Source organism: Ictidomys tridecemlineatus, chromosome 5 (genome assembly GCF_052094955.1).
Source record: "Ictidomys tridecemlineatus isolate mIctTri1 chromosome 5, mIctTri1.hap1, whole genome shotgun sequence".
Taxonomy (NCBI): Eukaryota; Metazoa; Chordata; class Mammalia; order Rodentia; family Sciuridae; genus Ictidomys; species Ictidomys tridecemlineatus.
The window spans coordinates 189105655-189120897 of NC_135481.1; positions in this window are offsets into that span (position 1 = coordinate 189105655).

Below are 15243 nucleotides of genomic sequence, written 5' to 3' on the forward strand. Positions count from 1 at the left end.
GGTCTTCTTTCAGCTTTCCCACACTCGTGTCTTTTGTTTCCCTTTATCTGCAGTGATAGAATGCAGGTGGGAAGGCCCTAGGGAGATAGGTGGGCTGCAGGAGTAATCTGGGCAGGAAGGGCCTGGGGCTGCTTTTGATTAGCACCTCCCTGTTTGCTGGGAGCTGCTTCATTAACATCCTTAGAATGGGTTCCGGGCCTTGGGCACATTAACATTTCAATTTCCCCTGGTGTTGCTCTAGTTTCCTGGACTCCATTCTCAATAATGGCCTCCATTTTCTTTATTTTATTCGATTTTAGACCGGATTTACCCAACTACACTAACTACTCATCTTTAAATCTGGCTTCAATGAGAATAGTAATAGTCCCCCTCAGGAAATTGGAAAATAGTTTGACACCGTCCTTAGAAAGGGCCTTACCCAGTGCTGGGGCAGGAGGAGAACTACGTTTGCTGTGAGGTCTTGAAGAGCCTTGCCCTGCGCTCTGGACAGGGACCTGTGGATGGCACCTGACTTTGAGGTCCTCCCAATCCCCACAGTTTTCCTATCCCTGGTCCTTCTTTGTTCATTTAAGTTTCCTGCCCAAGCTTCATATCAGTTGAGTTTGTGATTTTTGCTGTATTAGGGCATCAGAAAAGCACATTTTTTTTTTCACTTTAAATGTGATAGTAAATATAATACTGTAATTACAGTATTATAATTATTTTGTAATAATAGATTTTTTTTGTCTAAAAATGATGTGGAAATTACCTTTCTTTTAATGTAGTGTAGATAATGTTCTTCACCTTGACTTTTTTTCTTTTTTTAAAAAAAATTTTTTTAGTTGTAGTGTAAAGGTAAAATTTCCAAGCTGATTCTAAGCCGCAGAGCCTGAGTTAAAGTGTAAAGGACCAGGCTTGTAAACCTGCTTCTAAAACTGCAAAGCATGGGTTAAATTCCTGAGGCAGTTAGGACAAGGCCCCACTGGCCATTTAGTGATTTATGGACTGGGGTCCTGTGCAACTCCTCACGTAAGCATTCAAGACCCTGTGCAGTTTGTCACGTAGATATTCAGGGTCCAAACCAATCAGTTTGAATGTGTACCCCACCTAGGAGCACCAATCACTCCTGCCCTGATTGTTCCCGCCAATGTATGCACTAATCCTGACTCAGGGTTGTTCAATTTTCCCGCGCCTCATGATGATTTGTTCTGATGTATGCAAAGCCCCCCACCCTCTCCGAAAAGTGTACTTAAGCTCGGCTTGAACTCTGCTCGGGGCTCTGAGCCGCTCCCCCTTCTTGAGTGGGCACAGAGTCCCAGCGCGCTGGAACAGGATCCTCAATAAACTTCCCCCTTGCGATTGCATGAAGTGAGTCTCTTATGTGGTTTCTCCCCTCCGCCGCTCTGCTGCACCCCAACAGTAGATATACAGTATATTCATTTATTTCTATGTGGTGCTGAGGATTGAACCCAGTGCCTCACACATGGAAGGCAAGTGCTCTACCATGGAACTACAGCCCTAGCCCCTCACCTTGACTTTTTAAACTTCAAATATATTTTTGATTTTTTTCTGTTTCTGTATGTAAAAATGTTACTCATTCTTTTAAAGTCTGTTTAGCATTTCTAGGGACTGTAATACACTTAACAATCCCCTGTCGGTGGACAATTAGGCAGTGTTCTAGTCTTTGCTATCACAAACCATGATGCACTGAACCCCCTAGTATTTGTGTTGTTATCCATATTCAAGTGTACCTATAGATAAACTCCCCCAAATGGAATTGCTTGGTGAGAGGATATATGTAATTGTACATTTGAAAGAATGGTAAAATTATATTCCATAAAGGTTGCAAAGTATGAGAATGTCTATTTAGCCTCACCCTCAGATACTGTCTTAAGCAGACAAGGTGAAAATTACACTTTCCCCCTTAATTTATGAGTTGGACAGCATCAAATACAGCCATGTGAATAGCATTGGTAGTTATATTCATGTTCTATGCTGATAAAAATCACCCCCAACCCCCTTTAATTCACCATCTCTGTAGAAGCCAGGCCTGGCTTACTGGGTCTTCTGCCAGGATCTCACTGCACTAAGACCAACATCTTATCAGAGGCTTAACTATGAAAAGATCTACTTTATGAAACTCATCTTGAATTTATAAAACCAAGGGCCCCTGCTGGTGTCAGCTGGAGTTGCCACATGGCTCCCTTGAAGCCTCACACAGTAGGGCCATTTGTTCCTTCAAGGCTCTCAGGAGTCTTCTCCCACCTCTTCCTTGGGTCTGCCAAGTGGACTCCGATATCGCAGTGTAACCATGGCAGTGACATTACATAATCTGCCACTTTCTGTGGGCTGGAAGAAGGTCACAGGTTTGTCAAGTCTAGTGGAGGGGATTCTAGTAGGGTTTACCCCCAAGAACATGACTCAATGAGGGTTACCCCTCAATGCATGCCAACAGTAGAAGCAAGTTCATACAGCAAAGTATGTTCAAGGAGATATTAATGGAGGAAGGAAGAGGAGGGAGGTTGTGGTTCAAATAACCTATGTGCAGGGCCACTGAGGATCAAACAGGTGCAAGGTCTGCCTTAGAAAAGACAGAGCTCTGGACTTCAGACAAGGGACACTTTCCTGGCCTCAGAGTTCTTGTCTTAGAGGATTGTTTAGCAAAATATAGGAGTGTGCATATATGTTCTATGAAAATACTACATATTTTATATAAGGTACTTGAGCACCTGTGGCATTTGGTATCTGGAACTCATCCCCCATGGAACAGAGGGATAATTAGTTAGAATTTGACTGTTCTCCCCCTGCTCTACCACCTTCTGCCTAGACTTTTCCCCAGCCTCCCCTTGGGTTCTCAGGCTTCTGTCCTTGACTCCTGCCTCCACCTGGTAGGAACAGTGATCCCTTTAACCTGGATGTGAAATCTCATCAGTTCTCTGTTCAGCCTGACAGCTCTTGTAGCTCCCCGACACAGCACCCCAGCCTTGGGGCTCTGTTGCCGTTCTTTGTAGTTACTTGCTGTTAACACCAGCAGCAGGCAGGGCTGTACACCTTGACACCCCCTGCTCCCTCTGCCTGGGTGTCTCCAAATCCTCACACTCACTCTTTTATTTTGCTCAGATTTCTGCAAAGACTTGTACTTCCTTGGGTAGCCTGCCCCAGCCCTGGAGCCAGGAAACTTTGATGGCCCCTGCTGCCTCTATCTGTTGTCATGTAATTTATCACTGCCTGATGAGTCATATGTTTATATTTGCATATATATATGCAGGGGGAGGAACTGCCTGCTGGAGTCGTCCTGTAGGGATTGCCATATGTGGCCTGCCCTTAGTCGGTGCTCAGGAAATATTTGCTGAACGAAGATTTCCTTTTATTTTTCCCTTTTCCTTGCCGTGTGCCTTTACTGTGCTTGTCCTGTGAAGTGAATTCACTGCTAGTCAGGGGTCTTTGCCCCACTGTGTTTTGTAGCAGTGAAGATGGGGTTTGGCCTCGGGACTGGCCAGTACTTGGGCAGAAGGGAAAGTCCCTTCTCCCTACAAGCCTCACTGAATAGAGCTGGCAGCAGGGAGATTAGAAGGAGGGAAAAGCTATGCAAAGTTACTCACCTTCTTGGCCAAAGTGATTTAGTAGCTTATGTGCCATTTTCTGGAAGGGAAGGGGTCATGGGGAACATCAGGAGGATAGTTAATGACATGGGGGAATTTAGTACCAATGGCCTGGGACCAAGTTGTCAGGCTGCGGAACAGATAGTGGTTTGGGAAGAGCTCTCCATAGAATACTGAGTGAGACTAATGGAGAGGAAAGTGGGGCGTGAGTCTCTCCAGGCCCCATGGACCTGCCTTTTTGCAATGCAGGTTCAGCTGGGACCAGAGGTGATTGATCTACCACCCCTCTGGGGTGTTGGGGGGTGGTGGAGTTAGGCTCCTGCCTGGTTGCTCCCAGAGTTCCTTTGATAATACACTCGGCATGCCAGCAGTATGTTGGGATGACATTCTCTGGGCTCCTTCAGGGGCTTCCCTCTGAGGCTGTAGCAGAGTACACAAGATGCCTGGGAGCCATACCTAACCCGGTGAGGGACCTAGGACTGCTCCCAGTCAGCATGTGGGCTTTAGGGCTTCACCACCCCACCCCACTCCGTTTTTTTATAATTTCTCTCTCAGGTTGTCATGTTTTTTTTTTTTTTCTTCTTATGTTTGTTGTTTAGTACCCTTCTAAGCAAAGGAAAATTAAAAATTTATTCTTTTAGCATATATTTCCCTGTTTTCCTTTGTGTTGTATAATGTCTATTTTATTTATTTATTTATTGTGGTATAAGGATTGAACTCAAGGGTGTTCTACCACTGAGCTTTATCCTCAGCTCTTTTTATTTTATTTTTGGCATGAGCTGAAAATTGCAGGGTCCTTCTAGAATATTCTGTTCAGTGTGACCTCAGCACCTCTGCTTCCCCCTTGGGTTGGTAGTAGATGGTGTAGAGATGGTACTTTTGGCCAGCAGAGACTATTGAGGACTCAGATTATGATTTAACTTAATTTCAAGAAAAAAAATCACAAACATGAACACACCATGGAGTAGTTTAAACTTTATATCCATGACCTGCCTATTGGCGCTCTCTCCTCTGCACCCTGTGGTGGGCATCTGTAACTGATGTCCATTATTGTCATACTTGGCTTTCCTGTAATATTGTTTGTCATAGTTTGTCAACATCTGGAAGTGCTCATGTGGCTCTTACCTGGAAAAGATGCAGGGTACCACTGTAAGGCTCTGTGGCTGCCCAGGTCTAACAGGGTCCCAGAAGGGAGATGAAGTGGGTGCAAGTGGCACAGGAAACTCATGCAGGAAGCCTTAGAGCTGAGAGGCGGAAGAACTAGCTGGAAATAAGCATCATTAAAGCCTCATGCTTAAGCTCATTTTTATCTGAATTAAATAAAACTGAAATATGATTCTTATATCACCACTTTTTAAAAGTCTCCAATGGTCAAATAATGAGGTGACAGCATTTTACAAATCAGAGCCATACTTATATGACAGTGGGAGAATAATGTGGCATCAAAGAAAATTAGCTCTGTGTCAAGAATGTGATGGAGCAAAGGCAGAGTGATAATGAATTTGCTTTCTTGGCGAGCACATAAAAATCTTCATCACAGAAAATGATTTTCTCAAGTCAGAGACTGAGCACCAGGAAGGAGAGGAGCCCAGCTTGGTTTGGATTTGGAGCTGGATTCCGAGTGGGTGTCAGAGGGACTGTTGATTCTCATGCCGGTTCAGTGCGCAGCACAGCCCCTGTGGCAGGCACTGCTGAGATGCCCCTATGGTCCCTGCCTCTGGGAACTCAGGCCCTGTGTAATCTCCTACTTTTGAGTGCTTGCTGGAGCCTTGCTTCTTATTAACAAAACAGAGCAAAAGGGTTGAGATGTCACCTCCGTGATTCTGTCACAAAACTGTGTGGCTTTCATCTCCAGCTTTTCTGTCTGCTCACTCCCAAGATAGCTGGCACCCTTTGGAGAGGCCCAGATGTGCAGGAAAAGGGGGCAGGCAGCCTCTCAGCAGGACCTGAGGTCTGCCAGCAGCTCTGCCTTGAGATGGTCACATCCCAGGCATCACCTGAGTGAAATGTGAGAGCCACAGGGCCCCAAGTGAGCCAGACCTTCTCCTGGCTCACAGAAGCTGAGACCATCTGTGGTATTGGAAATACCAAATTTTGGAGGTAATTTGTTACGTGGTAACTGATGACTGATACAACGCTCAAGCCATTAGTGGAATGTGCGCTGTGCCGGAGACGCATGCAGGGATTCTCACTGTAGCCTCCATTCAGCTATTTAACGAGTCTGGCCTCAGTTTCCTCATTCACTGATTCACCACTGCTCTGCAGAGAGGACTATGGGAGGGGTTATTGTGGAGTGCCCAGAGCAGGCCTAGTACAGGATGTTGCTCCTTTTTGTCTGTTGCTCGGTAATAGCCACTCCAAACTGTAGTAGTGGAAAACAACCACCATCTATTAGGCTGGTGAAATCTGTGGGTGAGGAATGTGGACAGGGCACACGGAGTGACTGTTTCTGTGCCTGCATGATGGAGGAGTCAGCTGTGGGTCAATGGTACCTTCTGCACAGCAAGTGACTTCAGGCCTAGAGCAGGGGGAAGTCGGGGGCTGAGCGGAGCGCTCTACCCAGGGCATCACCAGGTTGCACAGCCAATGTCAGCTGGGGTCCTAGCCTCGCTAGGGCTCATCAGGGGCTCAGGTGGGGAAAGCCCACTTCTAAACTCCTCCAGACTGTTGGCAGAATTAGTCTTCAGTGGCCATACGAACAGAAGTCCTCCTTTTCTCTTCAGCTGTCTCTGGGGGTCATTTCAGCTCCCAGGGCTGCCCATTTTTCCTCGTCATGGGGTCTCTCCATAGGAGGTTAAACGGGGTGGCAGGGGCTGGCTCTACTCCCTAGGACTGAGTCACATATAAGATGATGTCATCGTGATGTCTCATCACCTTTGCCACTTAATGTAACTAGTCAAGGAAGCAAAGTCATCTTTGCTGTATCTAATCAGCTAGAAACAAGTCCCAGTGCTGCTCACACTGGAGGGGTGGGCATTATGCAAAGGGATGGGCATCAGGAGGTAGGAGTTATTGGGGGTCAATGACCTAAGGTCTGCCACCACACCTGAGAAGACATATCGTTGGGGTGACTTGAAGGGCTGAAGGCTGGAATGATCTGGAGGCTTCATCACTCATTGAGCTGGTAGCTGGGCTTAGCTGGGACTACTGAGCACCTAGGCTCTCCATGCAACTTAGGGTCTTCACCTCGTGGCACCTGGGATTCAGCAGGAGATGCCTTCTAAGGGAACTGGGAGGAGCTTCGTGGCCTGTTCTGACCCAGCCTTATTCATGTGGCTTCTATTCTGCCACATTCTGTTGGCTATGAGCAAGTCAGAGACCAGCCCAGATTCTGCTGCTGGGGAACCACACTCCTCCTCTTGAACAGTGGTGAGGTTTCAGGTGGAGAGCTGGTAGGTTGGGAAGCATTTTTGGAGTATTGTCAGGAATGCAATCTGCTACAGCATTCAATAACTATTAACTGACAGTAATGACAATACTAACCTTTGATTCCATTCTGCAGCAGCAGAAATTGAGGCTCAAAGAAATGGTCCTTTCCACCAGGTGTGGTGGTGCACAGCTGCAATCCCAGTGGCTGGGAGACTGAGGCAGGAGTTCAAAGCCACGCTCAGCAACTTAACTTAGTGAGGCCCTAAGCCATTTAGCGATACTCTGTCTCAAAATTAAAATTAAAAAAGGAACCTGGGGATGTGACCCAGTGGTTATGAAAAACACCAGTTGCTGTGCGTGCGCGCGGAGGACCAAGCTAGCTCGCAATAAACACCTCTTTGCTGTTTACATCCATCTTGGTCTCTGGTGGTCTTTTGGGGGTCCCGAATTCGAGCATAACAGTTAAGCACCCCTTGTACCAGAAAAGAAATGTGCCTCCCCCGGGGGCTTCTCATCCTCATGCACTCCTCATCTCCCGAAAAGCAACTTCTTGTTATCATTGTTGAACTCAGCAGAAAAAAATCTTTCAACATTGTTGTATTTTAGGCAGAAAAGAATTAGTGCTTGAAAAATCAGTCAAAAAGCGGGAGAAGTGGGCACTGATTGGGCTGTAGGGGGAGACTGCCTGGACACAGCAACACTGGCCAACCAGAGGAGCTGCTTTCAGCCACAATGGGGAGGGGGTTGGGAATCAGGAGTCCATCACTGGAACGAATGAATTCTAGGACACAAGGCCACAGCTGTGACCCAGGGACCAGGAAGCTGCTTCTATGATGGCTGCATCCCAGCTCCAACAACATAGATTGCTGGATATAGAAAAGTGGAGTCAGGCTGCTGCCTCAGCCATGCCTGCCCATCTGCACCTGTGGACGGGCGCCCCGGCCCCGGAATTCTGCCCACCCCCCACCCCCAGCAAACACACTTACTAGCTGCAAACAGCTCAAACAAAAGGCAGGTGCCTAGGCCTCATTTCTGCCTTCAAGATACTGTGCATGTGCATCTAATCAGCAGCAACTAATTCATACCCAGAAGCCTTAGCTGCAAGGGAGTCTGGGAAGTTTTTGCCTTTTTTCCTGGAAGGCATACTGGAGAGAGTTGGGAGTCGATGCACCTATGTTCAGTACCTCAACAAAGCTCCATCTATGAGGAACCTCCAGTCCTCCTCCCACCTAGAGAAGCCCTTGCATTCCATTGGTGCTAACGGAGTTGCACAGCCACTCTTAGCTGCAAGAGAGCTGGAATCTGAGGATCTGGCCGAAGGAGGCAGACTTGGCTTAGACTGGAGCAGGCACACTGTCTTCCTGCACAGCCAGGAGGCCCTGTTGTTGGGGGCAGAGCCGAGTGACTTATGTCTGGGGCAATTCACCCATGGCAATGAGTGTGACTCAGGTGGGGAGTGTTACCGTCAGTTACGGGTGACAAATTCTGCTTCCTCACATGTTGAACATTAGAGAAGCACGCCGAGGCAAGCATATGAACCAGGGTTTATTTAAAAAGGGGTAACATAGACTTATGCTAGGGAGAAGGGGGCCATAGCTGGCATCCTGGTATCCCAAGAAGCGAGGTGTTCTGCCCTTTTTATATGTCCTAGGCTTCCTTTGTTCTCCTGCCTTTCCCCCCTTAAATTTCTCCTTCCTGTGTACGTGACTAGGCCCAGGAATGCTCAGTGGTGTGGCCAAAAGGTGGGAAATAGGTGGGCTGAAGGGGGAAGGGCAGGGTGGAGTAGACCAGGACACTTTAACAACCTTATAGCTCCTTGTAGGGAGGGGAAATTCCTGGAACGGGTTACCTTGGCAACAGGTGGGAGCAGGGGCAGGTTCTTGTTAGGGTGGAGGAAGGGCTCTGAAGGAATTAACATTTCAATCCCTCAGGGAACAGCTTCCAACTTCCCAAATCACTCAAAATTGGCTTCCTTGATCTGACCTGACTCGATTTACCTGTCTATACTGACTGCCTGTCTAATTCTGGTGTGTGTATGTCTGTCTGTATGCCATGGGGATGAAAGGGATGGGGGCCGGGTTGCTGAAGGAAGGAAGAAAGAGAGATTTTCCCATCCTAGTTTCCAAGGGAACACACAATTAATCTGCTCTGGGGTCCAGGGCCTGGCCATTACTCACCATGACTTGGACAACAAGCAGGGAATGGTGTTAAAATAAAATGTGGACAGTGTTTGCGAAGAGTTTCCTTGTGCTTCTTCCCAGTACACACCCTCTGGCCACATCTGGGTGTTTCTGAGGACAAAAGCATCTTTATTCCACTTCTCCTCTCTGTTGGGTTCTGCAGTGGCTGTTGCAAGTATTCTTTGCCCTTCCGGCATCCTCTCTCCTGCCCTCACCACCTGCTTTTCTAGGGAAGCCTGAGCCTGGTGGTAGGAGTGTAAGCTCCCCTCCACATTCCCTCCAACTGCTCCTCACCTCCTTCTACTTCTATCTCCTTTTCCAAGACAAACCCAACCACCTGTGACTCCACTCTGTTCTCTTCCAACCAGCATTCATTATTCTGAACACCTACTGCTTGCCAATTCTGTGCTGACAACTAGTGATACAGTGAAAGTAAGGCATGTTGTGTTAAGATTTGGTGGTTAACATGTGGATTTGCTGTGAGATATGCTTGTCTTAAACCTGGCTATGCCTCGAATTAAATGATTTAAACTATCTAAATCCCTGCTTCCAAAAGGGGTGGGAATGATAAAACCTATCTCAAGGCATTGTTGAAAAGGTGCATTGGTTAGCTTCGTGTTACTACAATGAAATAACTGAGGCAAGTAACTTATAAAGAAAAAAGGTTTATTTAGCTTGCAGTTTGGGAGGTTCAAAGGCATGTACTTGTATGTACTCAGCTCATGGCAAGAGCAAAACAGTTCCATCCCCAACCACAGCAGAGAAGAGAGGAAGAGACTGGGGTCCCACAGGCCCCTTCAAGGACATACCCCAATGACCTATGGACCTTTTACTTCTTAAACTTTCCAGCACTTCCTGCTAGCACCAAGCCTTAGTCATGGGCCTTTGGGCGACATTTAGCACTCACATTTAGCAGAAATTTAAGCAAGATAATGTGTAAATGTTTATGGAACTAGGCCTGGCACAGGGCAAGGACCAAGCCATGACAGTATGGCTGGTACTTGTTCCTCTGTCTGAGTAGCCCCTCCCTCCCTAACATAGTTTGGGTGTGACTGTCAAGCCATAGTGTCCCCCAGTCAGGGGATGGGGCATGTGACCTGGATCTTGCCCAAGTGTCTGTTCCTGATGTGGGTAAAAGCGGGGGCATGTGACATTTGTGCATTCTGACCCAGCCTCTCCCTTAATGGAGCACTAATGCTTTTCCTGGTGAAGTCTAAACTGGGGGGAGGGGGAGGCATTGTGAAAAAGCTGCAGGGTGACAGGCACAGAGACACTGTGACTAATGCAGTCTCATGGGGGGGTGGGGGGTGGGCACAGAGGTGGTTTCCTTTTTTGTTGTTGTAACCTCAGTTTAATTACTGACTCCACTGGCTTTTTTTCTGGTCCCTGTTAGGCATGATGTCCTGTTAGTGACCTCTCCTTTGAATGTTCTTGTCCATTCATTTACTCCCTTGGTAAGTCCGTAGCCGGCATTGCCCGACACACCACCTGGTTCTTCTCCCTGTCTGTGAGACAGTATAATGGGGGGCTAAGAGGCAAGGTCCTTGGAGACAACTCATTCGACTTGAGTTCTGGCATTCACAGCTCCTAGCCATGTGGCCCCAGGAAATGAATTAACCTTTGACCTCTGCTTGAGGACAAGCACCTCCGTGGCTGCCTGCAAGGATTAAAAGCAGTCTCGTGTGTACACCAGGCAAGTCACCAGCCCCTCTGAAGTCTTGGCTGCCCCCACCGCCACTCCTTAACACAACCGCCTGTGGGTCCCGTGAAGGCAGGCAGACCGCTCTGCAGACCGCTCCCGTGTTGGAAGCCAGGAGAGCAGGCGCCCAGGCCTCTGCACGCGCCTCGCATTTGTTTAGCAACTGTTCTTGAGCAACAGCCACGTGGCTGGGCACAAAGGAGACAGAAAAAATGCAGGCCGTGGCCCTAGTTCTTGAGATGACAATGCAGAGAACTGGGACACAGGGCTCCTCCACTCCTGAGCTGGTGTCACCAGCAGTGACTGCTACCACCCACTTCAGAGTGACCCTCTCTCCCCTGGCCCACCCACAGGAGCTCTGTCCTTGTTTGACCTGGACTGACTTAGGACTCCCTTCTGTTTTCCTCCATTGCTTGGGGAAGAGTCGTGGTTAAGAATGTGCGCCACAGAGGCACACAGGCTGGGTGGCGTCTGGCTTGACACTGACTAGTGGGCACCTCGCTAAGTCACTGCAGCTGTCTGCCTGGTGGAGCTCACCTCTGGGTGATTACAGTGCACACCTCATTGCTGGGAGGCTTCTGGGGATGGCGACTGGCGAGCTTGGCCCAGGGCACCCGTGTGGAGGCTGGCATGGCAAGCACTGTCACGAGGGACTCTGACTCCTCCCCAGTTCCTGCTTGGCTGGGTTTCTCTTCTCAGGTGGAAGACTGGTCCCAGTCTTGGGGGCCAAGGCCATTTATGGTTTGGGGTCAGGACCTGGAGGTGCTTCCCTGCTCTGACTCACATTTACCTTGTGACCTGGCGGCCACTCAACACCTCCAAGCTTTGGCTACCTTATCTGCAAACTGGGGATCATAGTACCTGCCTGTGAGTCCCCCAAAGGCTCATGTGTTGACAGCTGGGTCCCCAGGGCAGCGGTGCTCAAGGTGGGCTTTGGGGAAGCAATAGGATCTGAGATCACTGGTGGATTCACCCCTCGATGGAGTCTAGAAGAATGGACTATTGGGACGTGGGGACATTGCAGGAGAGGGAACTGCCCCAGCCCCTTTCCCTTCCTCTGTCTTTGCTTCTCAGCTGCCATGAGGCAAAGCCCCTTCTTCCCCCACTCCCTTCCACCATCACGTTTCTGCCTCACCTCAGGCCTACAAGCCACGGAGCCAGCTGCGCATAGACCGAGATCTCTGAAACATGGGCCAAAGTAACCTTTCCTCTTTTAAACTGTTACTCTCAGGTTATTTTGTCACAGTGACAGAAAGTTGGTGACCTTAGTGCCTTCTGGGGTTGCTATGAGGACTGAGAAGGAATGCTCCCGGGTGCTAGGCATGGGCCTGCCTCCTGCAAGTTGACCATGGTATGCACAGGGGCTGTCTTTGCTTTTCTTCATTCTGAGAAGAAGCCGGAAGGTGTGGGTGTTGGGGGGGCAAGACGTTGGATGCATGCTGTCTGGTCTGAGGAGGCCACTTGGGGAGAGATGCTACTTACAGAATCATCAGTGAGAAAAGTGGTGGCTTAACAGAGAATGGAGGTGTGACACAGTGTTCTGAGAATCTCCTTGCCACTGCCTTTGAGAAGGAACAGATCATTTCTAAGTACTGAGGAAGGATCTGGAAGAACTGAGCCCACAGGGTCTGAGGGGTGTTTTTTGAATGATGTCTGAAATGGTCACTAATGGCGATGTCTGAAGTAGTTACTGATAACCATGTAAAGAGCCCTGAGTCATGTCTGAGAAGCATGGGGATTAACAGGAAATAAAATCAATATCTGTACAGCAAACCAGCGCCGGCTCTGTTGGCAACTGTAGAGGTTTTAAAAGCTCATTTTTTTTTTTATCATAATACGTAAGACTTGCTCACTGGAAAAAAATTCAAACAATACTTATTGGGAATCAGGATACACTGTCCCAAAATGTAACAGCAAGAGACCAGAACTGCCACCCAAAATAATTTTTTTTCTATAAGTAATTACTTTATTTTTTAAATTTATTTTTTAAATACATGAAAATAGTGGAATGCATTACACTCATTATTACCCATATACAGCACAATTTTTCATAACTCTCTATATAAAGTATGTTCATGCCAAATTATGCCATTATACATGTACTCTTTTTTTGCATTACAATTCTTAATATACATATATACCACATTTTTTCATATCTATGTTTGTATATACCAAAAATAAATTTCTTTGGGAGATTTTGAACTGCCTCTTTGGAAAAATAGCAGACACAGGGGAGCCCTGCAAAGCTGTCTTTTTGTAAGAGCAATGCACATCTCTAAAATTGACTCAGGAAAGCACCTGCTAGAGGAAGAAGCTGGGAGTGAGCCCATCACCTGAGAGACTTTCTATCAGCTGGCAGCACAGCCCCGGCTCCCCACGCTCTCACCTTCCTGCCCTCTGTGGCCTGGCACTGCCTCCCTCCTCCCAGAAGCCCTGAGCATCTACTACTTTCTGCAGCTCAGGATGGGCATAAACTCTGGCCCTTATTTGAGAATCATATTTTGTGTGATTTTTATGCATATTCATAAAATTAAAATGTTTTTTCCTCTGTTAATCAGTCTGTTATTTATTTTGTGGACTCAATTTTCAAACCTTCAGAGAGTAGAGAGAAAGTTTTCTGCCCCCTCCAACTGTCCCTGCATCAGTCAATCTCATGCTCTGAGCACCAGTTTGGTGCCAGGGGCCAGGCAACCATGAACAAGGAGGGCAGAAAGTCGCGTGGATCTTCTGCCCTCCTTGGGAAGAGATGCTGTGGGACAGTGATGAGAGCCAACATCCCCTTTCCAGAAGAGTAGGAGAGAAAGAGAGCCATCTTGTTATTGAATAAGCATTCAGCCAGAATGAGATGCTTGTCACTGGCAAGCCAGGAAGAGGGGCAAAGACGCAAAGAGAGCTCAGCCTCGTGGCAGCTGAGCAGATACAGCCCATTCTATACATTTTCTTGAGATGAAGGTGGGTGACCCTCAAGTCAGAGGACTTGGCAGTGCCATTTGTCACACTCTTAAATTCACCTGGCAACTGGGGTGGTTGCTTGAATTTGCCAGTTGTATTCAAAGGAATGCCAAACTTCTCATCTCTCTCCATCAGGCATGTGGTTGTAACCTGGACTTATTTACCTGAGCTTACTTCTCACAGGCAGGAGGAGATGGGAAGGTCTTCTCCCAGATCTTTGCATTTCAGTGAAGGCTTTTGAGTATCTAAGAAAAGCATGCCTGGGCAAGAGGCTCATTTAACCTTTAACAAGGTTTTCATGCATCTCAAAAAGCCAAATTAAGAATTTACAACCAAGATTCCGAAGAGAAACACTCAAAGAAGAGGGTCCTTCCTTTTTTGCACCAGGGAAAATGAGTAGTATTTTTTTTTTGTAATTGGTATTTATTGATTCTCAGTTAGGTGTTAACAAATATACACTAATGTCACGTGCAATAAGCTCCTTAGGGAAGTCGAGTAAGGGGCTAGGCAGGTGTTGGATGTTCCATGAGTAGAGCAGGGTGAGCGGGGAGGCCTGATCAGCTGTTTCCCTGTGTCCTTCCAGTGTGTTTCTGTGTACAACAAGGTGTCTGGTTGTTGTCCTACCAAGGACAGCTGTTACAGAGTGGCCTCATCTTTTCTTATGGGGCTGTGTGACACTGGCCCAGGCTGGGCTGTGCTAGAACTGTCTGACTCCCTTCCTTCTTGGGTGGACATTCAGGTGCTCCCTACTGGAGGTGGAGGGTGGCAACTGGAGTGAAGCTGAGCTTCTATCTCTGGCACCACCACTTGCTTCCTGAGTGACACTAGGCAGGGCACTGAACCTGTGCCCCAGTTTCCTCATATGGGAGGTGGGAATAGGATCCCCAGTACACGATGGGTTATGTAAAGGGCTTGGATTAGGCCGAGCTCAGAGCAGGTCTATATTGGTGTGAGCTGATATTATCATTATAAAATGTATTAATCATTGTTGATAGTGAGTTTGAGTTGCCCACGGGGCTTGTAATTATCTTCTCATTAACTCAGGCATCAAGTACTTATTGAGCACCTGTGACCTGCACAGTACTGTATCCAGCACTACACTGCTGGACAACTGGGACAGGATCCCTGCCCATATGGAGCCTAGGATTGGGTGGGGGTGATGTGCAGGGAACCTGTAGCCAAGAAGAAAGCCTTATGAGCCAGGTGGGCGGTGCCTGATCCCACCAGAAAGGGCCCTTCCAGAAGGCAGCACTGGGCATCTGAGGGGGAGAAGACAGGCGTGGAGCTTGCAGGGGAAGAGGCTGAGGAGCAGGGGGACGGCACAGGCACATTTCCCCAGGGAGCAGAGGTGTGTGGGAAGTGGTGGGCAGACTCAGAGGAGGCCAGCGTGTCAAGGCTCCAGTGTGGGGGCACAAGATAGGCCTGGAGAAACTTGCCAGGAGCCAGATCTTCTGTTGGGGTT